Source organism: Fukomys damarensis, unplaced genomic scaffold (genome assembly GCF_012274545.1).
Source record: "Fukomys damarensis isolate Sample0158 unplaced genomic scaffold, DMR_v1.0_HiC HiC_scaffold_2, whole genome shotgun sequence".
NCBI classification, from domain to species: Eukaryota; Metazoa; Chordata; class Mammalia; order Rodentia; family Bathyergidae; genus Fukomys; species Fukomys damarensis.
Genome location: NW_022900914.1, coordinates 33784534 through 33792276, shown reverse-complemented (window position 1 = coordinate 33792276; position 7743 = coordinate 33784534). Strand labels below are relative to the sequence as shown.

Genomic DNA, 7743 nt, shown 5'->3' with positions numbered 1-7743 from the left:
TGGTATAAAAAAATAAAAGTGCAAATAAGATCCATATTGTATAACTGATAATGTGAAATAGGAAGAAATGGGCTAAAGGTGTAGGGGAAATGGGAAGGATAGGGGAAAGGAAATAAGGGCAAAGAAAAAATATGAGAAAAGGAAAAATTAGAAACAAAGTCTTTGTAAATAGGGAAAAGTGGAAGGGGTGAAGGGGACAAAGGGGTATGGGGAAAAAATGAAAATCAAAATCTGTCATGTAAAGGTACAAGATCCCAATGATGAAAGTAACTGTACTGTATAAAGCATGAATAAACTCAATAGAAAAAAGATATTCAAGCTTTGCGCAGTGGCAGTATCGTAGCCAATGAGGTTTATCCGAGGCGCGATTATTGCTAATTGAAAAAAGATATTCAATAAATATTTACTGGCTCAGTGGATGATGAAAAGATGCCCCTTGTGGAGCCTGGCCTTTGCTAGGCTTTGTCAGTATGTCCTCCATTCTCTCATTTCTTAGCTGCTGGCTTCTGGCTGACCTATCAGTCGTACTTGTGAAGGTCAGAAGTGCAAGGTATTTTCCTTGATCCCTGCTGCTGTGTCCTACTACTTTTATGACTTCTCCTTTCTTCCATTAGCCTCTGTTAAACAACGGCTTGCCTGACCGGTGCTTGGGTTACCACACCCTGTGTATACCATGTTCTACTTGCCATTCTACACTCTCTTGGGACATCTACAATGATTCTATACCCTCAGTGCCTGCCTCATTTTGTTCCTGTTCCATCTCACGGCTTATCCAGACACAGGACCCCCACTGTGGTTAACTGCAAGCATGCTATATTTAGTCATGCCTACCATGGCAGAGTTCTGAAAGCATACAAAACAGTGCAAGTAATCTCCAACTCCAACAAATATTACACAAATCTTTCAAAACATTGTAAATAAACTCTTTAGTATTTGGGAAAACATCTCTCTCTCTCTCTCTCTCCCTCTCTCTCTCTTAAAAAAAACTATTTCAATAGTATTTTCTTCTAAAATATTCACTGAGCACCTCCCTACTTTAGACCTTTCTTGGCACAAGGGGGACAAAGAGAAATGAGATTCAGTCTCAGAAGTTCACACAAGAACAAAGAAGACAATGGTAGAAGTAAATAATATATATGCAATGCAGCATGAATAAAAATAAAGACTGTAAACAGTATGGTGAGAGTGAAAGTAAAGAGGTGTTTCCTCTGCCTGGGTGGATCAGGAAGGTTCCACAAAGAGACATTCCTGCTGAAGCCTAAAGAATGAGGAAACAAGAACAAGGCAGATGAGTGGAGAAGGGTGTTCCTGGTATGTGGCTGTCAGGTTGCCAGGCCATCACCCAAGTTTCTGTTTAACCCCTGCCTTACTCTGTACTATTACAGCACTTTACTGAAGATAAAAATGGAAGAAGCTTTTGTAGGCCTTGTTTGTGTTGGGAGATCAGCCTAATACTCTCAGTTAGATAGAGTTGACCCTCCTGGGCTCAGGCCAACACACACACACACACACACACACACACACACACACTCCATCTCCCACTGCTCTTCATCTAGGGCAGACAAGGAAAACAATGCAGTGTTAGGAGAGCAATTCTTGTGCTTTCACTTTCTTATAGAGTCCCAGCTGATCCTGCAATGCTTGTTAGGGACTGTACTATGATACAGGTTCACACCTTGAGGAGCTAGCTAAACAACTAGCTTAGGAGACAAGTTTTGTACATACAATACCAAAAAGGGCCCAAGGCAGTTGGTGCCAAAAAAATGACACATGCTATAAGTAAGCACTAAACTCCTGGCCATTGCTGCTTTCTTCAGAAAAAACTCAGTTTATTTAGTTCAACAAGTGTTTTATGTTAAATGCCCATTATAGATCTGTGGATGATGTAAGACAGCATTCTGAAATTCACAAGGCAGTATCCACCAAATTCTATAAATACAAATAAGTCTTCCTCTCAAAGATACTAGATTAGGTCAACTCTGGAAAGACCTTGGGGGAGTCTAATTAATAGGAATTCTGTTTTACTCAGTAAAGGAAAAACATCAACACTGAATAGGTATGAGAAAGAATTTCCCACCAGCTGGAGCTGTCCCAATTGTAATGAATTGTCTTGGGAGGTAGTAGTTTCCCGTCAGGCTAGATAATTACTTGGCAGTGATTTTGCAAGGGTGACGCAAGCATTCAGTGACTATTAAGCTCCCTCCCAATCATGGGATTGTCTCAACTTCTGCAGCTCCCCCCTAGATAGCATAATGGATGGATCTGGGAACCCACACTGCAGAGCTGTCACAGTGAAGAAGAGTAGTCATGGGTTAGGTTGATGCAGGGTACTGGAGTCCAGTCTGAATAGTGGTGCGGAAACAAAGGATGGGAAGATAAAATTTCTACCAACAGCTTGATGAAACTCTCAAGGTGCTAACTGGAGTGTTTGGGGAGAGCCTCAGAATGTCAAAACTCATAAGTATACAAAGGAGACTGTGGTCACTAGACAGAGGGAATTCCAAGAGAAAGGCCTAACCGAAAATATAGCCCCTTGAAGATGAGATAAGTAGGATTCTAGAGTGATTTGAAAAGCTCCTTTGATGCTGCTCTCTGGTCCCCATCTGAGGGGTTTTCATAGAGGTTGCATGAAGATTCTTGGGAAACTCCATGCAAAGCTTCTTTCAAAAGTGTGCCTAAGAAGAATGTCTCTAAAGATAAACACCAGGAGGTGGACAAACTAAAGTCACTCAGGTTCCTGAGTATATAAGAGTATGCTGTAATCATAGAATGGTGATTGTGAAAGACAGTCAAACAGCCTGAGGGTCCTTGACAAACAAAGACCAAATTGTTTAAAATCTTGACATTATACACCACATCAAAATAAACTGCAAAGGTATAATTTACTGAGCTCTACTGGAAACAATGGTTCTGTATTGATGTGAATGTCTGTCAAAACACCTTCAAGAAAAAGAGCACACATACAGATGCCTTCTCAACCAATTGGGAGCTCAGTAACTTAAAGAGGTTTTTGTTTTAACTTTTATGAGCTTCAAAGAGCAGAGGGCTGAATTAGAAAATTTTCACCAAGTCCCTTCCAAATCTATGATCTTTAATCTCATTACACAAAGCAAAGCATTTCACATGAGAAGAAAACAGTTATCAATAGGTCCTCTCACATTACACAAGAAGAAAGTATTCTGTAAATAAAGCAAAAAAAAAAATCTTGTTTCCAAAATTTTTAATCTGTGACTTCTCCTATTTGGGGGACTAAATTGTGGTGTAAGCAGTTAAGCCAAATAAATGGAAGTGACACCCACACACTACACACCAGCAGCTTTCTTATTTTTGTGAGGGGAAAAGGCAAATACGTGTGCTGTTTGATCTTGTAGGGAAGATAACTACAAAGCTTCCACAGACAAAGCCCAGTTAAATCAAAAGGGGTCCTGCCAGTGCCCGAGGGAAACCCATCAAAAGGTGCCAAATTACTTCTTTTTTAAAAAGCTATCAACTTAACATTACAAATCATTTGCTATTCTCAAGAGAATTGCCTAGTATTGCAAAATTTGATAATTACTAATTCATGACTGATTTAGGAAAACATTGGCTTAAGTAATCAGGCCAGAGCACTGCTGCTGACCACAAGGCTGGCAGGAAAACTAGCCTTTCTTTCATTATTTCTTTCATCAATGTTTGGCATTTTAAAAAATTAAGTTTTCACCATATAATGGTTGGATTTTTCAAAAAGATCAGAATATGGAACAAACCAGTTATATGTTCTCAAGCACCTATATTTATTTAACTTTTATTCACATATCACGAACCAAAAACCCAGGAAGTTATTAAAAAGTAGTTCCAGAAATCACACTTGGTAATACATAGTTTGTTTTCTGTAAAACATCAGATTTCAGCCTCTCTAAATGGACTCTACAAACACATAAACATCTCTTCTATAAACTGACAGTACACTCTGTATAAAGTAGCAGGAAGAATTTAATTACCATTCTGAGCCAACCCTCCCCACCACAAGCTGCACATACCTACATTAGGGTACTGCACATTCCTCTCATATAAGCTTTGATAAAAAAATCACTTCATTTGGCCAGAAGATTATAAGCACATCAGAGAATGTTCATCTGTACGTGCTTCTGGGAAGACATTTACTATAAGCATATGTAAATCTCCTATCTGCAAGAAGAAAACTATTCCCTCTCTGTAGGAATTGTTTCTTCTACTTATAATTAAGAATAATCATGCTTTTGTTAGTAAAAGGTAGATCCCTGTTATTGACTTAATTTTTTACTATCAGTTCTTAATATGCATGCATCAAAATATCTGAATTGTAGATCAATTTACTAAGACATGTCATTAATGATCAAGTATTTGAGGGATGGAAAATTTAAGGATTTTATCATGTATCTGGTTAAATGGGTTTTCTTCTAGATTGCTGATGCACTAGTAGAACCTTGTTATAAGCAACTTGACAAGACATATTAAGATTATAAATGTTTATGTCTTAGAGCCAAAAAGTTATGAGGGATTTATTATTAAAATTTTTAAAGGTATTTATTGCCATATAATATATAACAGAAGAACAGAGAAACATCTATATTGAACAATAGAAAAATTCTTAAAGAAAAGATAATATATCCTCTCAACAGAATACCATGAAGCTATGAAATTTATTTATGAACACTGGTAATAACATGAAAATTTATAATATTACATTAAAGAGAATATAAACATACATTATAGCTATGCTCACATAAAAAATTAACATAATTATTCTTATAAATCTAAACAAAAAGATTCTCCATACGAAAAGGGGAATATGAATAATTTTTCCTCCCTTTATTTTTTCTACATTTTCCAAATTGTCTTCAATGAGATACTTAAAGAAATATTTAAAATAAAATAAGGATCATTTTAAGTGGACATGGTTTAGAACTGAGAGTCAATATTAGGGACTGAAATTAGATTAGGCCTGAGGGGAGTCAGACGTAAAAAAAAAAAAGATTGGACAGAATTAATATTTATTGAATTAAATTAATAACTCATTCAATGCACAATTATTTAAATTGTCTGAGGGAGAGAGGAAATCATAGTAATCATAGTTAAGCCAAGAAAAAAATCTATTACATATTATGTAGCCCCAGAAAATATGAACCCTGGGATGACAGAGATGTAATTTAAGAACTGAAATAATATAGCAGCAAAGCATCCATAGGAAGAGAAACTTTCCACAAGGCAGAGGTCAGAGCTGTTAATGATGCAGAGATGCAGTGAGGTCAAGGAAAATAAGGAGAAACAAAAGAGCCCTGGGTTTAAGAAGTTAAAGGCTATTCAGAAAAATCAAATCCCAGAAGGTAAGAGGTAGAGAAATGGAGGAAGTGAGTGCAAAAGGAGAGAAGGGGCAGCAAAGGCCAGGTCATTAGTTTTATCCTTTACAAAACAGGGGACCAGTGTGAACTCAGACGCAGCAGGTGGAGACAGCAGATTGAAATGTGAAAATAGCCAAAAAGAACCTGCCATCTGCCTGCTCCTCACCATCTGAAGTTGTCCAAATCTCTGCATCTGGCATAGAAGTGCACCTCAAATGCCAAGTACCTTTGGGACTTTATCACTAAACTGTCCTCAATATGAGCCATCTCTTCTAATCAAACTGTGCTGATATGTGCTCACCTGGTTCTTCCCTACCTCTGGACTAGTTCTTCTCTGCCTCTTTCTCACATTTTCCCCCTCTGTTTCCCTTAATTGTCAGGTTCCAAAGTCCGTCCCTGGTCTAAGGACTGCCAAAGCAAAGTACAACAAACCAGGTGGCTCAAGACAGTTGACAACAACTGATATACATTGTCTCACCATTCTAGAGGCTAGAAGTCTAGAATTAAGGTGTTGACAAGGCCATCCAGTCCCTCTCTCTCTCCCTCTCCCTGTCCCCCTCTCTCCCTCTCTCCCTTTTCCCGCCCTCCCCCTCTCCCCCTCTTTCTTCCTGCTGTAAGAAAGTATTCTTTTGCCCAATCCTATCTCCTAGTAGCTCCTGGCAATGTCTGGTGTTCTTTAGTATATACATGCATCACTCCAATATCTGTCTTCACATAGCCTTCCCCACTGTGTACATGTGTGCTTGTGTCTCTGTTTCCTCTTATAAGGACTCAAGTCATTTGATTAGGAGCCACCCTAATTCAATATGACTTTGTTTTTACTTAACTAATTACAACTCTTTCCAAATAAGGTAACTTTTTTAGGTTCTCAGTTAATATGACAGAACTACTTAACTCAGGACAATTATCATCTATTCCTTGCAGGGTGGCCAATCCATCTACTCTGTTTATGACTCTAAAATCTCCACCCTCAATCCTGCTCTCCAGATCCATATTTCTGATTCTTCACTGGACATAAAATCTGTAAATGTCCTTTAAACAAAACAGATACTTCCAAAAGAGAGCCCAAATTCCATGGTGCTTCATATGCTTTCTGTTTTCTGTTTTAATTCATGATAAATTCATCGGGTATCCCAAGTTAGAACCACTGGCATTATCTTAAATTTTCTCCTCTTCTCTTCATACCACATCAGATCAGACAATAGATTGTGGATTCCATCTCACAAACTTAACTCAAATGTGACCTCTTTTTCCTACTTCCACTGCCAAAGCTCTAGTTGGAGTGCTTATCCTTTCCTTAGATTATTCAGGCAACAAAATCTTCAATTTAGTAAAAAACAGAGCACCTATTATGTGCGAGGTGTTGAGCATACCAAGGGAATTACAGACAGTCTTACTCTTGTGTAGCTTCCAGTTTCTTACCTTCTCTCCCCGCTACGAGATTTAAATGCATTTCCTTGTAACAAAACAAACCTGCTAATGTCATGCCATGGCTTCTAGATCTCTTTTGACTCATTTTCTACAGGATGAAATGTGAGTTCTCCTCTAATCAAGAAAAACAGTTCATAATCTGTTTCTGGGCACATACCATAGCCTTTCACCCTGGCCATTGTCACTGCCATGGTAGACTTCTTGCTTTTTCCAAACCCTTGTCTGAGAAGAATAATTTCTTTGATATAAAGTGCCCTTTCTTTATTCTGTGACCCTGTAAGACTTCACCTACTTTTAAGGTTCAGTTTAAATGACCTATCATCCTTACATCCTTTCAGAATCCAGCAGGTTACCTCCATGCTCTGTGACCCCTCAGTACTCTATACAAATCCCCATACTTGCACATTTAACATACTGTTTTGAGAGTTATTTTTTAATCTGTCTTCATCACTAGACCATAAGCTCTCTGAAGACTAATACTATGTGCATTTTTCTTACTCTGAATGAATTTCATTATGAATGCACCCTGTCCTCTACATATAAGTCCTGCCCAACATTTCAGGCCTGGTTTAATCTCAGCCTTCTTTCTGTATGTTCTAAGGCCACAAGTGTCTCTCTCTGAGTGGGCACAGCGTTTACCCTCTGTCTCACAGACTTTTAACTATTGAATGTGTCTGTTTTCCTTTTTGATGCACTTCAAAGTTTATTCCCCAAAGCTTAGTCCTTACTTGGTGTTCTGTAAATATTTGCTAATTGTTAAATACTTGGGGTAATGGAGTTCTAGAGGAAATGAGAAGGGTGATCTTAAGACAAATAGTTTTAGAACAGATATATGACATATTTACTACCACAAAACTAAAAGGATAAGAAGGAAAACACAGGCAGATAATAGAGGAAAATACAAAAGGCTTGAATAAGAAAGTTTTCACCTTATTAAAAAATATGGAAAAAT

General features: G+C 37.9%; 1 pseudogene; it reads left to right on the top strand.

Annotated features, from left to right (window-relative positions):
• The first annotated feature begins 317 nt into the window (after positions 1 to 317).
• On the top strand, positions 318 to 444 carry LOC117286731 (annotated as a pseudogene).
• The last annotated feature ends 7299 nt before the right edge of the window (positions 445 to 7743 follow it).